This window comes from Lissotriton vulgaris, chromosome 1_1, assembly GCF_964263255.1.
Source record: "Lissotriton vulgaris chromosome 1_1, aLisVul1.2, whole genome shotgun sequence".
Taxonomy (NCBI): Eukaryota; Metazoa; Chordata; class Amphibia; order Caudata; family Salamandridae; genus Lissotriton; species Lissotriton vulgaris.
Genome location: NC_141685.1, coordinates 2,135,831,095 through 2,135,850,021, shown reverse-complemented (window position 1 = coordinate 2,135,850,021; position 18,927 = coordinate 2,135,831,095). Strand labels below are relative to the sequence as shown.

General features: G+C 47.7%; 2 non-coding genes across 2 annotated transcripts; both read right to left on the bottom strand.

The window, feature by feature from the left end:
* Positions 1-3,993: 3,993 nt before the first annotated feature.
* LOC147751717 (U6 spliceosomal RNA) lies at positions 3,994-4,100 on the bottom strand. The gene has a single exon (XR_015300332.1). It is a non-coding gene; the product is annotated as a U6 spliceosomal RNA (small nuclear RNA).
* A 673-nt stretch (positions 4,101-4,773) lies between these two features.
* On the bottom strand, positions 4,774-4,880 carry LOC147751716 (U6 spliceosomal RNA). The gene has a single exon (XR_015300368.1). It is a non-coding gene; the product is annotated as a U6 spliceosomal RNA (small nuclear RNA).
* Positions 4,881-18,927: the final 14,047 nt, after the last annotated feature.

The following is an 18,927-nucleotide window of genomic DNA, read 5'->3' as shown; positions in this document are numbered from 1 at the left end:
TCACAGGATTGTCATGAACCTTGACTATGAGACAGGAGCCGCGATCGAAAAATTGTGGTAGCTGCAGTAGGCAAAGGAGTGACAAAGAACAGCATAGGGTCTCCTGGGATGAAGACCTCGCAGGCATTTGCTTACAGCAGCGGATGGACGGGGCCACCATTTTATGTTTATTTTTAAATACTGGTTTTGTTACAAAATGAAACTTACCCAACTCCCACACACACAAATGTTTCCTGCACAACTAGGGAAAATGGTTCCTTGGAGATAGGTTTTTGATCCCCCTTTTCCAATTTAAAGTATTGTTGTTTTCCTGCCCTGCTCCTTCTCCATGCATAATTAAATGGTTTACTCCTTCTCACGCTAAAGACTTAAGTACCGGCAATGTAAAAGTGGCATTCTTGATGCGTTCTTGATGCGAGTCATTAACTAAGCTCATTCTGGTGCATTTACTTAAAGCGGCTCTTTCTTTGATTTTTTAAATTTTTAATTAGAGCCAGAGTTATAAATTCGTTTGTGAGCTCTAGCAAAGACACGCACACATGGCGTATGACGGCCAATAGCGACCACCACTCCTGCTCATGTCATGGCTGGGTTTTAACACTGCTTCCAGCCTACTATTTGATTCATTCACCTTTGTTTTGCTTCTTAACATCCCCATTGTTGAGCCATTGCTATTTTCATCAACTGGAGATGTTGACGATAATTAAATCCCACTTCAACACTATTTAATGTCGTACAGGTTTTGATTCACATTCAAATATGTTGTATGAAATCACTCGACAGAGTGCATTTTTTCACTCTCCCACCTTAAGACCCTACAAGCACTTTTTCTTTCATTCCTTGTTATTTTTTGCATTTTTATATAGTGCAAATAAAGGTATCAAAGCGCTTTACATAAGCACTAGTTCCATTACAGAAATCTGCCCAGTGGAGAATTATGTGCTACATGGCTAAACACATATAAGGTCCCAAAGACGAGACGTTTTGACTATGCCAATGCTTGTCTATATATAGTTCTCATTTAGTTATGTATAATATGGTTTATTATTCAATTATTTTTCTTCCACTGACATGTATTTGATTTTAAATTACTATGGGGCTATTAGGATGGAGGTCAGATAATCACTCGACCACCATGGTAGCGGGAAAACACCACCCGCTAGGACCGCAGCATAAACGCCGGTCCAATTAGTATGCTCCGCAGTCGAAATCCGACCGCAGTGGTACGATCGCGGCATTTAACTTTGCAGTGGATGCTGCTGCCAGCAGCACCGCTGCGATGTCCAAAAAAGCATGTCCAGCATATCCCTGCACTGCGTGGCAGGCACTGCACAGTGCCTGACACCTGGTACTGAGACATGTTGGGGGGTACACCCCCCAAACACATTGGGGGCCCGCAAGGGGCCCCCAAGGACATTCTCCGCAAGACTTTCCATGGCGGTTCCACTGCCGCAGAAAGGCTGGCTACCGCCAGCATCATAATCATACTGGCGGAACCTAGCCCTGCACTGGCCCCATTTTAGCGGTCCAGCTCCGCCAGCCAGGCAATGGGACCCCCGGTTTTCTGGGTTGCGATCGCGGGTGGATGACCGTCGCCGGTTGTATTCTGTGGGGGCTCTCCTCTCTTAAGCCCCTCTGATTGATTTTCCAATTCTGCTAATGCTTTCAAATCTAGTAAATCTTTTATTATTATTATGGATTAATTTATGTTTATACCTTAATTTTTTTATATAATTTGGCGAGTGTTATAAAGTATTATTTAAATGTTTATCTCCATGAGAGTTTACATATATCCATCTGAATGTTTGCCAGATCTAATTTAGTATCCGAGCAAAAAGACAGGCCCTGGTATAATACTTTTAATGTATCTTCACTCAGTGTCTTGGAGAAGAGATTGATACCAAGATTCTCAACTGTTAGTTTTTCTTTTACTTCATTTTCTCTTTTAGTCTCCTTGTTTTGTTTTTACTCCTCCGTATCATAATCGCCCTTTCAGGGGCACTCCTTCAGCCACTCTGTCTTGTACACATCTGGATTATTCGCATCTCCCCAGAAAAATCCAAATTAGTGGCAGTGGAGTCCTCATCTGCAGAACTGACTTCCGCGCTGTCAATAGATTCTGGGGACTCTCTTTGCCCAAGCGTTATATCCATTGTCTCCCCTTTTCTCATGGGATTATAATTTCTTGCGAATGTATACACTCTCCCGTTCACTTAATCCAGTCGATCTCTATTACACTTTCTGGATTTCCTCATTTCTTCCTCTGCCATGTGTTTATTGACCTCCTTTTCCACCTGTTCCAGCACATCCTTTAGTTTTTCATTAGTTTTGTGCTTGGAAAGTTCTTGTTCTAATGCTTGAATTTTAGCCACAGTTTTTTCCAGTTGCCTTTCGGCATTTATTGTTTGGCCTCATCAATTTGAACAAACATTCTGTTGTATAATGTTGCATTTCATAAGATCTTCTTCTAGCTCACTTAATGCCCCGGTTACTTACCGGTAATCTTCATTACTCCGAGTATAGTCTTCCTCGCCACATGAGTTACATAGTGAGCTTTAGCTCCACAACAGAACCCTCCAAAGCAAAAAGAAACCACCTCCCACCCCCTCCCAACATGGCCGACCAGTCCCACCTGACCTCTATAAGAGGCGGGCCAGCCCAACCAATCAGCCTGATCTACCAAGCAAACAATGAAGCCGATAGCCAGACAGGGAGGGGGGGAGGGAACTCATGTGGCGAGGAAGACTATACTCGGAATAATGAAGATTACCGGTAAGTAACCGGGGCATTACCTCCTCGTTAGTCTTCCTCGCCCCCTGAGTTACATAGTGAGCAAATACCCAAGCCAACAAGGCTTCATTGACCACCAGAAGAACAACACCACACGGTGATGCAGAGAAACCAACACAAGGTTGATGTAGAATAAATGAAAACAGACAACAGGGATCACAGGAAACCTGAAAACAAGACCTCCAGGAAAAGAAGGCCAACCAGGAGTCGCAGCTCCAGCACTCAGAACGGCCCCAGCGAAGTCCCCCCGGGACTGCTAGAGACCCACGAACAAGGCGGGGGACGACCACGTCGACGCCCGACAAATCTCCACAGAGGAGACACCCTGAAGGGGGCCCAGGACACCGAGCCACTCCCCGTGGACCGACCCTGGACCCCCGCCGGATCCACCGAACCCAGCGAAGCGCAGGAGAGGATGACAGCCAGCGGAAGCTAGCGAACCACGGCGGAAAGAGGGCCAGTGGCCCGAACGAACCGGGCCAAAAGACACAAAACAGGCCAGCCCGCCGGGTAAGGAAAGACGTGCGGCCAAGAGAAGCCAAAACAGCACGCCGAACAACCAGCACGGACAAGAGAGGAACCTCGTCGGCCGGGAAAAGTGGTAAAGATACCACCCGAGTCCGGGGCCCCAGGGAAGGAACCCCGGGATGAACACGGGGGACATGCCGGAGGAACAACCACGTCCGGCGAAACCCGCAAGAAGGGAGGGGAGCGGAGGAACGACCCCCGCACGCCCCTATGCCCAGCAGACACCACTGCCACCAGGGAAAAACCACCCAAAAGGTGAGGAACCGCCAAGCCACCGAGGGCCGGGGCCCAAAAGGGCGGGCCCCGAAGAGCTCGTAGAACGAGAGAGGGAGTATGCAAACGTCTTGCGATTTACATAGCGCACGTATCACCCAAAGGCATCAAGGTGCTTGCCTTGGGAACCCGTCCTGGTAGTCCCCTGTGAGATAACCCCAGCAGGATACAAGGCGAAAGTCAGGCATCCCGCCACAAGGGGCCCTAGTGGAGATCAAGCAAGCAATTGCCCAGAGTTGCAGAGTGTGAACACGTGAGACGAGTAGGCACCGGAATGAGAATCATCGAGTCCATGGAAGTTTTCGAAGCCCAAGACCCACCGAGGCGGGGAACTGAACCCCGGTCCAGGACCAATCTCAGCGACCGGGTCTGCCGCCTCCAACCCCTGAGCCACACATCTCCACTAATATGGAACGCTTCACGATTTTGCGTGTCATCCTTGCGCAGGAGCCGTGCCAATCTTCTCTGTATCGTTCCAAATTTTGCATATGTGCCGCTGAAGCGAGCACTGGAAGACCTGCGGGAACCCATGCAAGCAGCGTCATCCGCTCCAGAACCAGGCCTGCACAAGGAGGCAGGCCAGCCGACAAGAGCCGGCTCAACACCGACGCCGAGAGCGGGGGACCCAACCACGGTACGGGAAGATCCGGGAGCGGCCAGGAGGCTCGAACCGCCGGCTCGCCAAAGGAGAGGGAACCCGGGGCGGTGGTCCCCGCCGGGAACCAAAAACAGGAACGCACCATGACATGCGTGGCCACCACGCGCGGGTGCCAGGCACATCACCACTGCAACGTCCCAAAATAAGTCCATGCGCAGCCGGGTCGAGCACCCAGGAGCACCCCGGCCCTGCCCAAGCGAATCCAGCCGAGGACCCGCGAAATCAGAGGGCACGGGGGAAACGCGTACATCAGACCGAAAGGCCACGCGAAAGACAGGGCAATAAGGACCCGGAAGGAGGAGCAGGACCCGGGCAGGAGGGCCGAGTCCCCCTCCCAGAACCTATCCACCGGAGGCAGACCGAGCCGAGGCACCAGGCGCCGAAACACCACCGGGGTCAGGGCGAGACAAGGCAACGAAGGAAGATCCGACACAGTCGAGCCGCCGCCACAGAGCCGGACCCCGGGGGAAGGATGGCCCGAAGGGACAGGACCGGTGAAACCGACACACCCAGGTCGACTGACCCGTTTTATGGAACGCCTCACGATTATGCGAGTCAACCTTGCGCGGGGGCCACGCCAAACTCCTCAGAATTGTTCCAACTTTTGTATATGAGTTGCCGAAGCGAGCACGGCCAATACATGGGGACATCGAAGCACAGGTGCCAAGGCGGCAGGCCAGGAGGACTGCCAGCAACACCCGAAGCACGAGGAGCTGCGCGACCGCCGGAGATCCCAACGACCCCCAAACGACCCGGCGCCAAAGGATGGCCCCCCCCCTGACAGACCCAGCGGGAAGTACCGGGTCCAGGCACATGACCCCCGAAGGAGGACAAGCCCGAGACAGGAACCGAAGGGACCACCGCACATAGAGCAGGGAGCCGACGGAGTAGAGACACCGCCAGACGTGACGCCCACGAAAAAGACGAGGCCGGGCTGTATCAAATGCCCAGACAGGGAACCCCAAGACTCCCTCCCGGCGAAGAAGATCCACCAGGCGGGTCATGAGCACCGGACCAACCCACGGGCCAGAAGGCAAGCCCAACAGAGGCACCCGCAACCGAGAGTGGGAACCCCCACTCGCAGTCCGGCCTCCCAGGCCCATCCAAGGTCCACAGAATAGACCAGGGAAGGAGTCGGCATCCGAAGCCGTCGGGAAGGGGGGAACCCGTGGAAAGACCGCAAGACCAGCAAGACCGGTCACCGGCCAGCCAGCCCGACGATCCCAAGAACCGTGACAGCCACGTCCCAAGACGGGACGTAACGGAGGCGACAGCCCCCTTCCCCCCCCAGGGCACCCCCAGGAGTGAGAGGGCCGAAAGCCAGGATCCAGGGGCGAAACTTGGAGCGGCAGTACCAGTACGAGACCGGAAAACCGACACCCGGGCCCGGGAGCCAAAACCTGACCGCCCCGACCGACACCCTGAAATCCGGGTGGAATGGCCGAAGGACCCCACCCCTGCAAGGGCGGGTCAACGGACGCAGGTAGAGGAAGGGATCCCGGAGACTTGCGCAGAGAACGCACCCAGGGAAACCCCGGGAACAACCCCCGCCGGAGGAGGTAAATGCAAGCTCCAAACAGGAACGAGACACTAAGTAAGCGTGCCATCCCAGCGTAGGGGCCCTGCCACACTTCACAGTAGCGCAACTTGAGACAAGACCAGCGTACTACACCCCCGTAAGGGCACAAGGCGCTTGTACGCCAGCAGCTGTGGACCCCATCCCGTCTAACCCCCTGAGGCGAAACTTTCACCTAGGGATACCACTACAGCATCGGCAGGATACGAACCGTGGTCTGTGAGGGCTGTCCGCACCAAAGGCACAAGACTAACCTATGAGCTATAGCTCCTTAGTCCCGGACACCCCCGAGGAGGAGGCCAGGCAGCCAAGGCATTGTGGGGGCCGAACGTGGAGAAAAAGCAAGCAATTGCCCAGGGAAGCAGAGCCGGACTCCATGAATGGCAAAAGCCCCGAGGCGCGACTAACCCGGAACCTGGACCAAATCGAACCCCAGATCCGCCGAGGAACCGAACCCAGGACCCGGGCCAGACCACTGCCCCCGGGCCTGCCGTACCCACCAGTGGGCCATACTCCCCCACCGGGGCCACCGAGAGGGAGACAATGCCAGGAGGGGGCGGGGCACCCCGCCTCGCAAAGACCCCTAGAAGGGAAGCGCAGGAAAACCGGGGGACCCCTCCGACGGCGACAGAAGGGGGGACACATCCGTCACCCCGAGGAGACCAGAAGGCACAGCAACCCAGCAGTGCCAACACACCTGAGCCCGGCGCATCCTGACGGCTCCCTGCACAGGAGGAGAACACGGGCTCCCAGGGTGCCAGAAGAAGGACTACAGAATATCGTCCACGAAAAGAACGCGCCAAGCGCTCCTGAGCCAAAACACAAAACAGAAGTGCACTGGCAAACGGAATCCATAGAGATGAAATGCACTCACCGAGGATCGTAGAGACAGACGCATTGGCAGGATTCGAACCCTGGCCGTGAGGGCTGTCTGTCCAACATTGCGCCTAGCTCCTTCCCACGCAAGCCGCGTCCAAAACGCCGCGCCAGCCGGAGAGGGCCGTGTCAATCAATTGGCCGCACCTGGCGGCAATCAAACCCCGCCCCTGAGAGGCGGGAGCCCGGACCAACACCAGCGCGGCAAACCGCCGCGGCCGTAGGCGGAGAAAGAAATGAAATGCACGAAGGGAGGCGGCCGCGACCAGCGCCGCGCCACAGAGACCCAGGCTGGCCGGAAAGGAGAGCCAGTGCAGAAAACGAGGTATGTGCTGCACGCCGAGGCTCCCACCCCGGCCAGGCCACAGTGCAAGTAACCATAAAGAACAAACGCCACACATAGACGTACGCAGCAAATTATGGCAGCCGGGCATAAGGCACACAACCCGGCCCATTTCCTGCACGTAGTGCACCCAGACAAAATCCCCATATTTAAATAGCCCATTACAGAGACTTCAGTTCAGACTCGAAGTCAGTCACATCGTAGGCTCGGGTACGAACCCGGGGAAGTGCTGCTTGCAACTAGGCTGTGTGCGCCACAATGCATTGGGATATATCCATGGGCACGTGAATGAACCCAAGCCCGTCCACGGGTGAGGCACAACACACGGAATCTGCGTACAAAATGCACGTCCACACATGCGTCCAGCGCATTGAAAGCCACCGGAGCCCCAGCACACACACAGGGGAACCAGCGCCGGACCCGAAGCCCACAAACGGGCAAGGACCCTTCAGTAACGACCGGGGGAGACACGGGCATGTACAAACACTCCACACCCCCGGCCGCCCCCCCCCCCCTGTAGACCCTTGGCACGCTAGAGCAGCACCTAACCGGCCCCACAGGACCGGGGGAAGGAAGAGGGGGGGGGATTAGTAGGCCTAAGGCACCAGGGACCGCTAGAGCAGGTCCTCCACCCTAAACCCCAAGGGCCAGCTCACGCCGGCCCATCTTACCTGAACAGCGCTCTGGAGAGAATCGCGCAGAACAAAAAAAACAGGCTGATTGGTTGGGCCGGCCCGCCTCTTATAGAGGTCAGGTGGGACTGGTCGGCCATGTTGGGAGGGGGTGGGAGGTGGTTTCTTTTTGCTTTGGAGGGTTCTGTTGTGGAGCTAAAGCTCACTATGTAACTCAGGGGGCGAGGAAGACTAACGAGGAGGTAATGGGCCATTATTAGAATCCTCCAGCCTCTTGGCACTCTCTTATTTCCAATGTATTTATGTAGTCTAGTCATCTCTCACCACTTATTTATTTCAAATTGACGTGCTATTTCCAATTCTTTTACAATTTTATTAACAGTCCTCAACTTGTCTTCTAATTGTTTGCCACATATATTTACTTTCATTGTGCTTACATCATTGAAGAGCTCACTTGCTTCCTGAGCCCTTGTCAGCATTCTGTCTGCCATTTTACATAAACAAGGACTCCAATTCCCCTCCTCCACACTGTTTGTTGTTAATGTATTTTTATTCTTTATAGTTACCAAGTCCCGAATGATCGCCGGCTCTACCTCCCATTGTTTTAGGAATATTCTTATTCTTTTTGTTTTATTTTGGGCAGTGGATTCACCAGAAAAATGCTCACAAGCTATCAATAAGATTCAAAGCTGTGTCCCACTTGGAACACTCACATTTGTTCAGTATGCGGTCTGCGTTCAGTGGTTCTCACTTGCTGGAGTTAGCCCCCCTCCCACGACTCCTCAGAGGCATCGGATTTGACGCTCAACCAGCTCCCCAACAACTGGGGTCCTCGCTTTGCGTTCCGCTCACCATTTCGTCTTTGTTCTATGAGAAGTTCTTCAGGGCATAGATGCCGAAGTTTAAACTTGTACTGGCGGTCAATCCTTACTGCTATGACACTGTTTCACCTTGCTTCAGGGCGCACACTGTGTGCACTGCAGTTGCTGCATATAATGTCTCCAAAACACCTTTGGTCCATTCACTGAAAAAAAACAAAGTTTAAAGTAATGGTATAGTTAGGTGAATATGTCAGAGGCAAAATGAACATAATTTTGAACTAAAAAAACATAGAAATTCACCAGTTATAGTTAGTACGGCAAACTATAACATGCGCCCCCGTCATGCACTGCTTATGACCTCACATAATACATCACTGATGACATGTTCTATGGCATCTTTTATGACATCTCTGATTTAATCTCAAATTACATCACCGATGACATCACTGATGAAATCATCTAAATGGTGTGTGATAGTGTGTTTCATAGTTTACAGAGTGGCGGGTAACCACTATATTTTTTCTCAACCTAATTTTTTACACTCTGTGTCCAACTAATGGGTGTAAGTGTTATAACGAATATAATACATTACAACGCGATCTATTACATTGCCTGCTTTTACAACGCGGTCATTACAAAGACCGCGTTGTTACTACGCAATGCATTTACATCGCAAGTCATTACAACAACTTGCAGTGGGGGGTACGCTAGAGTTAGGAATAGTATTATGTACTATTCCTACTCCAGTTTGGGAAGGTGTTGGAATTAATTTCTAATATCTCAGCACCCCTACAGCAAGTTGTTGTATTGACTTGCGATGTAAATGCATTGTGTACTAACAACGTAGTCGTTGTAACAACCTTGTTGTAATAGTACTGCAATGTAATGACAGCATTGTAAACACTGTTTCCGGTTATAAAACTATGCATTGAAGAGTAACCTTGTGTGTAGGTGTCAGTTGATGACCTGTGTTCAGCATGTTCCACAAAAGTTTTTTTGCTCTTCAGAAAAATGTTGCAACAGGGCAAAGATTCTCCGTACTACATCCTAAGTATTGTAAGCAGCTGTGACAGAATCTTCTCAGCATGACAATTTCCGATGTAAATGGAAGAATGTGTGCACCAGGTATTAACCTATGTACATATGCTTCTTTTGTTTCAGAAGACGGGCTATCTGTAAAGTATTCACCACAGTGTGAAGGCTGCAGGTAGTATGATTTTTACCACCTACAGACCTTGGTTATTTGAAGTGAATAGTATCTTTTTGCCAAGTGTTACATAAAATGTACACTGTTCTTTTTGTTTTTGTCCTCATACGCTATTAGATGTACCCAGAGCCTAGTTTGTTTACTCTGCGACCCCACCACTCACTTGATTGGCATCGGCCCCGGCAAAAGAAGAGCTCTGATCTAGATGGGTGTACTTTACACAAAGCCTCTCGTATGAGGTCTGTTCAGTTCTTCTAACCAGATGGCCCCTAGAACTGACACGAGTGGTAAGTAAGTCTGTGCAAAGGCATAATCATTGGACAGATAGATCTCTAGTATCACGACTTATCAAGGCAACCCATACACGGCAACCAATAGTCTTTTTTCTTCTTCCAGGTGGACCTGTCCAATTTAATTATATATTTGATTGAGTTTACCCAGTCTAGAAAGGTCGGGGGTACTCTTGATCCAACAGTTGCAAATCTCCCTCCGGGCAAGTATTATTAAATAGAGGGAAAGCTTGCTTATATCTCGAGGTAACGACTCATAATTTGGGAAAATACAAAAAAACCTAAAATTATGCTCACCTGAATATCAAAACCAAACACGATTTCCATACCTTCGATAAAAGAACCCGAGAACAGATGTAACCTTGGACATCTTAAAAACATGTGGACATCGTCAGCTTTTTCCTGCTTCGGACAGCAGGGAACGGATCCTCTCACAAATTTAGAAAGCTTGAGAGGGGACCAATATACACTGTGAACAGAGAAGAGAATATTTTCTCTTTTAATTGGCAGCTGATACTGTGGAGTGTAGTAAATCATAAGATACTTGCCATATTTCTTCTGTGCTGGAAACCGGCAAATGCTCTCCCCACAGCTGAGATGGAAGGGTGAAGTCGCCATCCGCCAATTCAATCATCATCCAGTATAGGTTAGCTGTCTCTTTCTTGTTCCGCTTATTCATGTTTAAAGCCTTCTCCAGTTCGTTGGAACCACCCGCCGCTGTACCAATTGCCTGGGACCAGCTTCTCATTTGTAAATATTTGAATTTTGATAATTTGTTGTCTGTGATGTTGTTCAATTCTTCCCAAGATAACAGGGAACCCTTCGGACTAAGTTGTGCTCAATCCCAGCCGATTTCAGCGGAGTTACCAATGCATCTTTAGTCCACTCCGGTAATCCTGGGGAGTCCCATATATGTGCCATGGCACTGTAGTAGCTGATTTTCAAAAGCTTTCTTATTTTGAACCAGGTGGTCGCTATATCTCTTAGCGACTTCAGGCGTACCTTCTTGAAAAAGCGTGGGTCTCCAAACTTATATATGAAGGCTTGATCTCCTCCTTTTATATTGCAAAGCATCACTTTAAACATTTTCCCTACATCTGAGTCGTTTGGTTGGTTCATAAGCATTTTCCCTGCCCTCATTAGAAATACCCATATCTGATATGCAAGGCCTGCTTGGCCAGATTAGCGCTGTACCCTGAACGGCCATGAATACTACACTGTATGTTTTCTGTATTGTTTTTACTTGTTAGATTGTTTCTAATAACATGAAAAAGTTTAACAAAAAACACAAAAACTACTAGACCTCTAGGTTATCCGAAACACGGACTGTTTTGCTCAGTGTACTCTTTATTTTGCTGCGCCGCCGGACCCCGAGGTTGACGGCTAAAAGGCTGTGTTTATCCGAAAGTGTTAAACGGGAATTGAGAGAAACGCGGCCGGCCCTTGGGGTTGTAGGCCTTAAGCTGTGTACTTCTCGCATTGTACAATAAAGGTCTATAAAAAAAAAAAGAAATACCCATATTAACTCTTCCTGTTAGTGTCAAAGGTAAACACGCCCAGCTTTTTAACGAATTAGCAATTTCTTTGTCAATTCTGCATAAATTCGTATCTGGTATATGTTGAATGTTTTGTGTGATTCTAATACCCAAATACCTTATCTCATTTTTCATTATTGGGAGACTAACGTTCATATTCCAGGCCATACATTCGTTTTTTGACACGTTAATCTCATATCCTGAGATCTGGCCAAACTGTTAGACTATATATTATTGGAATAGCCAGGAGTAGATCGGACGTGTATATCATCATGCCATCGGCATATAAGGATACTTTCTTTTCCTAGTTTCTATACTTAAAAGGATATATATGTCTATGTATTGGTTTTTATTAAGCACCTGTCCCACCCGTAGGTCTCATAGCGCCAGCTGAAAAAGAGGGCTAAGTCAGAACAGAAGGATTTTTTTTATTGTTTTTCCTTTCTTTCTTAGAAAAGCCATGTTTTTAGGGCTTTCTGAAATGTTTTGTGGTTGGTTTCAAGACGCAGCTGCAACGGTAAGGTATTCCATATCTGCGGTGCGGTTTTGGAAAAGGATCTGTTACCATTTTTCACCGTGCGGACCTTAGGAACTGTCAGGAGGTGTTCATTTGCTGAGCGAAGTGTTCTTGTCAGTTGATATTGACTTAGCTTCTTTGCCAGATATGTTGGGCCATTATTGTTGACTGTTTTATGTACAATGTAGCATATCTTAAATGTAATCCTCTTTTTAATAGGGAGCCAGTAAAGTGTTTTTAGGCTGGGAGCCAAAGGTGAGCGCGGGGGGAGATTTAGCACTAGCCTCGCTGTGGTGTTCTGCAGTACTTGGAGTTTGGATATTAGTTTCTCGTTTATTGATGCAAATAGTGCGTTACCATAATCCAAACGATTTATGATAAGGCCTTGAACCAGGGGTAAGCGAGAATGCAGTGGGATCCATTTAAAGATTTTTCTAAGGGCTCGTATAATGCCATAGCAGGTTCGGATCACATTATTTACGTGGTTTTCCATTGAGAGTTTTTTGTCCATTATAACTCCTAGGTTGCGGACAGCTAACTTTGGTGAGGGGCACGACCCCAGTGAGGTTGGCCACCAGTCGGAGGACCAGATATTTTGAGCATTACCAAAAAGCAGAATTTCAGTCTTGCTCGCATTTAACAGGAGGTGATTTTTGGACATCCAATCATTTACAGTTATCATACACTGTGTTAATTTATGCTGTGTATTGATATGATCCGTGCCCAGAGTGGTCGGTAATTGTGTGTCATCGGCGTGTCAAAACCATGTGCTCTAATTATTTTTGCTACGGGTGACATGTAAAGATTGAAAAGTGTAGGACTAAGGATTGATCCCTGTGGAACGCCTTTGTTGATGATCTGACTTTTAGAAGAGAATCAGTTAATTTCCACCTTAAACGATCGGTCTGAGAGATAGCTTTCAAACCACTGTAAAGCGGAGCCCTCGACATCACATTCCTTAAGGCGGCCCAGAAGAGTGGTATGGGATATGGTGTCGAAGGCCGCCAATAGATCTAAAAGGATTAAAATAGCGGATTGTTTAGCGTCGAGGGAGAGCCTGATGTTATCTGTAATCTCCACTAGGGCTGTTTCCGTGCTGTGGTGCGATCGAAAGCCTGATTGTGAAGGGTCGAGGATTTTATTGTTTTCTAAATGGCTTGATAGATGTTTATTAATCATTGATTCTATTACTTTCCTGAACAGAGGGAGCAGAGAAATAGGCCTGTAGTTTGATAACTGTTTGGGATCAGCAGAAGGTTTTTTCATGATTGGCCTAACCACAGCTTCCTTCCAGTGAGAAGGGACTGCGGACTGAGTTAGTGATAAATTTAGAATTTTTAGTAAGATCAGGTATGAGACTGTTTCCAATTTTAGATTTGTGGAGATGCTGGATCTGCGGGTGAACCGGATTGCATCTTTTTAAGTGTTGCCGTGGTGTGTTCTTCAGTTATTTCCTCGAAGGTTTTTAAGCAATTAATCGGGCTGGGAGGAGTTATCGAACTATCCTGTTGTGGGGTGTTATTTGCTGGGGGGAAGGCTTTATGAATGTCATTGATTTTGGTGACGAAGAAATCTGAGAGTAAGTCCACCCATTCCTGGGAAGCAGTTTGAGATGTTAGACTGGAAGGGGGATTTGTGAATTCCTTTACAATCTTATATAATTCCTTATGTGAGTTGGCTGCTTGGTTGATGTGATTTCCTAAGTACGTTCTTTTAGTTTCTGCTATACTGTCCATATAATGGTGATGTAGGGTTTTATAGTGTTGTCTGTCCGTGTTGTCTTTTGTCTGTCTCGATTTTCTTTCTGCCTTCCTTACAATTAGTTTTTCATTTTTTAGCTCGGGGGTATACCAAGGGGATAGTTTTTTTGGGCATTTGGTTATTTTCTTTGGTGCAATAATATCCATAGATGTGCTGATTGCTAGGGTAACATTTTTTGCAACCTGGTTGATATTCGTTTTATTAACTTACCTTGCTGTGTAATCCTTTCTGCCAATGGCTCGATGTATAAATTAAAAAGCAGCGGTTCCATGAGGGGGGATGTTTCCGCCTTTTTAAAAAATATTAGAAAATAGCTTATGCAACATAGGGGCGAGCACTTCCGCCAGAGCTCTGTACAGCTCGGCCAGCAAGCCGTCTGGTCTGGGTGCCTTACCGTTCTTCCCCGACTCAATTGCCTTTTTTATCTCGCATAAGCATGAATTGTTAAGATTACCGGACATCTCATCATCAATTTCAATTTTGTTAAGAGGGAATTGGTCAAGCCTCGACTGTATCATCTTATCTTGTGAGTTTAGACCTTCCCTATAAACTCGCTCGAAGTGCTTCTGAAAGGTATCTTCGATATCTGTGGGGTTCTCAAGTAATTGTCGGGAGGTATCACATACTACTTCTTTTATATTATTTTTCACTGAGTCCTGTTTGGTTTTCCAAGATAGGAGCTTCTCACAGTTTTCCCGATACTCAAAGTGAGCCAGCTTACGAGCCTTCCACCTTTTCCTCAGCCTAGTATCTAGTACCCCTACCAATTCCAATTTATATGATAGCAACTTCTCATGGGTATCCCCCAGGACTAGATCCCACTGAGCAATAATCGTTTGCTCAAGCCTCAGAATTTTTGCCTCTATTTCTTCTACCTCAGCCTAATATTTCTACTGCCTAGCAATTTTGATAGATGTTATATGGCCTCTCAGAAAAGCTTTGTAAGCATCCCACACTATTTCTATTGAGGTAATTTCAAAATGAGTCAAGAAAAAATTCTCTGTTTCTACTGGTAGCTGAAAACTTACTTCTTCCTCTAAGAGAATAGTTCAGTCTAAGGTCCATCATTTATAGCCTGGCTTTGATGTGAGTTTCAAAACTAACGTTACTGCCGAGTGATCAGATAAGGGCCCCCCCTAGATGTTTCGTATCTTTCACCCAACTTTTTAACTCCATACTGATTAAAAAGAAATCTAATCTGGACTTATATCCATACTTTTTGTTGTGAGAAGTATAGCCCCTCCTGCTTCCCATTTTATTCATCCTTATGTCTATCCAGCCCAGTTGTTTTATTGCGCTTTTTAAAGAAGATCTCATTTTATAATTTTGTGCTGATCTGCTCTTGTAAGTTCTATCCATCAGAGGGTCTAAGACCAGATTGAAATCTCCTGCCAAGATTAAAGGATCTTGGAAAGCTAGTAGCTCCGCAAGTAACTCCCTAAGCGGCGCTGGTTCGTCCAGATCAGGTCCATAATAACCTGCCAGTGTGAATTTATACGTATAGAACCTGATCTTAACTATAACCCACCTGCCCATCTTATCTACTTTGGAGCCTTCCACTGAGAGAGCGGAATTTTTCAAAATAAGTATGGTCACTCTCTTCGTGGTCAGCTGCTATGTGGTGCAGATTACTTCCTGAATCCAATTTTTAGTTTTACAGAGATTTCTCATCTCCTTCTCTGTTAAATGAGTTTCCTGAAGAATAAGAATCTGTTAAGGAGTATCTTTAAAATATTGAAAAATTCTCTCCATTCTATGTTTTACCCTCAGAACGTTAGGTTCCATGACAGAGCCCTCAAATATAATGGTTGATCAGCCGTGGCCATGTCATGTCTCAAAATATGAGTGATACATTGCTTAAAGGGCCTGTTTTGGCGACTCAGACTTTTTTCTGTTGTTGCTTTTTCCCTATGCTCCCCACCCCGTGACCACCCCTCTTCCCCCCTCCTGCCCTAGTGCTCCCCTGGAGAACCCCTGCTCTTCCTCTTATGGCCCTAGGTTGGCCTTTGAGGCTACCCTCCCAGTGCCCAAGACAACAGGAATGGCTATATCTCTATTATTTAAACTTGCAATGGTGTAAATTACTTAACACAGGAAAACAACTACCTAGGAGAACATGGCAGCCAGTGGCTAAACAGGTCGCAGAGGCTCCGACGGGCCGGGACGGGCTATGCCGCGAGATAGTGATTACGATCTCTCAGACTGTACTGTATCGTTGGAAATGGTGTGTATTGCGCACGGGAAATTGAATGGGGAAAGAAATTAATTAACTTAGTTGCACCCTTACCGGAGGAGGAGGAGGATCGGAGCAGCGCCAAAGCTGTGCGGGAGCGCCTTCGGGGAGAAAACGCCGAAGATGCCGAAGTCACTGAGGACGCGCGGAGGACACGTGGTAATTCTAGCTTCGTAGTGAGTCTTCTGGGCCCATGATCTTTTCTTTGTGGTGTATTCCTAAGACAGGCAGTGGAGGTGGGGGGTTGAACTCCCCAGCGGCGGCAGAGGCCGAGGACGAGTGGCTCAGTTGGAGCCAGGATGTTCAGGAGGCACAGGAGGAGCGGGTAGCACTATGGTCCCGGGCAGCACTCGGGATAAGATGCGGTCGTGGAGTCAGAGCAGGTCCTAGGCCTTCTGAGGCCCCGGGCGAAAGGTAAGATGTGAGGCCCCTCTAAGTGCCTTACTGTATGCGCGAGTGCGCGCAGCGCTTTTCCCATATTTCATATTGGGCCCCCTGCTCTGCGGTCTACTCTGCGGGCCGGCGGTGGGGTCCCCTGAGCGCGAGGCCCTGGGCATCTGCCCATCCCGCCCATGCCTAGGACCAGCCCTGCGTAGAGTAGCCGATAGATTCCTTCATAGCGGCAAAGGCAGGGGCTGTATTGGACTCAATCTCCCAAAATCCCCCAGGAATATCCAGGGAACAGAAGGTGTAGCTAGTAACCAAGAAGTACATGTAGGGCATGCTGAACTGTCTGAACTGTTTGAAAATTCAGTCGAGAGCATACACCTGGGTGGGAGAGGAGCCTCAGAAGGGGGTCCCACAGTGAGATATTGGCAAAGGGACAAGGGGGAAGCATCAGGTGCTTGGTCATCATCACAATACATTTTAAGAAGCACAAGTAAAAAATTTGATAAAAAACCTGATAATACACCTAACGATTCTGTTAGTACACCTAATGGTTCTAAGGTAGAGGATTCAGGTTTCAGAGAAGTTAACCTTAACCAGCCCAACTGCCTGACTAACGAGAACCAAGCAAAGTCTGTAAAATCTGCAACATTTGTAAAGCCTAAAAAGAAAAGTAAAAAGCTGAAGCCGACTCTACAAAAGCAACCAATTCAATTTAAAGCAAAACATACACCTTCACAAAAAAATTACTTTAAAGTAGAACCCAGCACTCTGATACTGAAACCTCCGACACTGAAACAATTGGACTCTATAACAGACATCTTAGAAAGTAGCTCAGACGGGCTACTCAACTATCCAGAAGGAATTCTAAGTCTGAACAGGTTTCAAGTACTTGAGGGGAACCAGAAGGATCCACGATGCTGGATTTTCAGCACACCAGACTTGCCAACTAAGATCATGGACGGGAACGCACCGAAGATGGATCAGACTACGGCAAAGGATGTGTAGAATATTCTCTCTTCTAATGGGAGCTCAGTAGACTCACAAACTCTTCAATCAATTCCACATCTGTTGCAGTCTCTAACTGAGGAGATGAAGAGTAGGTTCCGGGTCTCCGAAAAACATCTGAGTGAAATCAAGACCGTCTGCGAGAAATTGGAAGATAAACTGGATTCACTGGCAGCTAGGGCCTCTGCTTTGGAAGATTCATAAAAACGAGAAGGTACCCCCTGGCAGACCCATTGTCTCGGGATGCGATTCGGTGCTTGAACCATTATCAAAATACATCGATTTCTTTTTAAAACCATGCATTGCAAAAGTCCGATCGCATCTCAGTGACACAACAGCCTTCATCAAACAGATTGAGGGGCATGCATTCAATGATCAGACTGAGTTGATGGTGACACTTGATGTTGCCTCGCTCTACACCCAAATACCGCAGGATGAAGCTTTAGAGGTCATTGAACTCTATTTAGAACAAAGGGATAGACCCCACCGGGTGCCAACGAACTTCATTGTGGCACTAGCTGAGATTACTCTTCGTAGTAACTATTTCAAGTTTGAGAATAACTTTTTTGTTCAAGTCAAAGGGACAGCCATGGGTTGTCCCTATGCACCGGAGCTGGCAGTGCTCTATATGGCACAATATGAGGAGAGATTTGTCTTGAATGACAACCCTTTCTCGGTCCACATCACTCAGTGGCTGAGATATATCGATGACGTCTGGCTCCTGTGGCAGGGGAGCCAGACGGACCTCAAGCATTTCCATCTGTGGTTGAACTCTAGGCACCCAGATATTCAATTCACACTTAATCACAGTCCGAAAGAAATGACTTTCCTTGACGTCACTGTAGGCACCAGCGAAGCTAAGTTGACTACCTCCTTGCATAAGAAGGAAACTGACCGGAATACAATTCTGCACTATACTAGTTCGCATCCTCAATCATTAAAAAACAACTTGCCCTATGGACAATTATTGAGGATTAGGCGAAATTGTACCAATTTATGTGATTTTGACTACCACGCCACGAGATTCTGCAGCGAGATGGCAGAGAGAGGATACCCAAAAAAACTGTTAAAACATTCGAAAAATAGGGCCAAATTCACTCCAAGAGAGACGTTATTCAAAAAGAAAGAAAAGAAAGATTTGGAACAATTGGTTTGCGTCACAACATTTGGCCAACACACAAATCAATTCAAGAATATAATTCGGAACAATTGGCACCTACTTGAGACTTTGGAGCACCCCCTCTCTAAACCCATCTTCGCTATGCGTAAGAATAGAAGCATAGGGCAACATCTAATTAAAGCGGACAGTCACATCACAGCACCTAAAAGTGACCTTGTCACACAGTGGAAGCTGAAACCAATATGCGGGCACCACAAATGTGGCAATTGTGTGTCATTTTCCAGCACAATAGAAGGTGATACATTCGTGAATAATGGTATCAGATGGAAGCATGATTGCTTCACGAATTGCAAGACTCGCAATGTCGTCTAT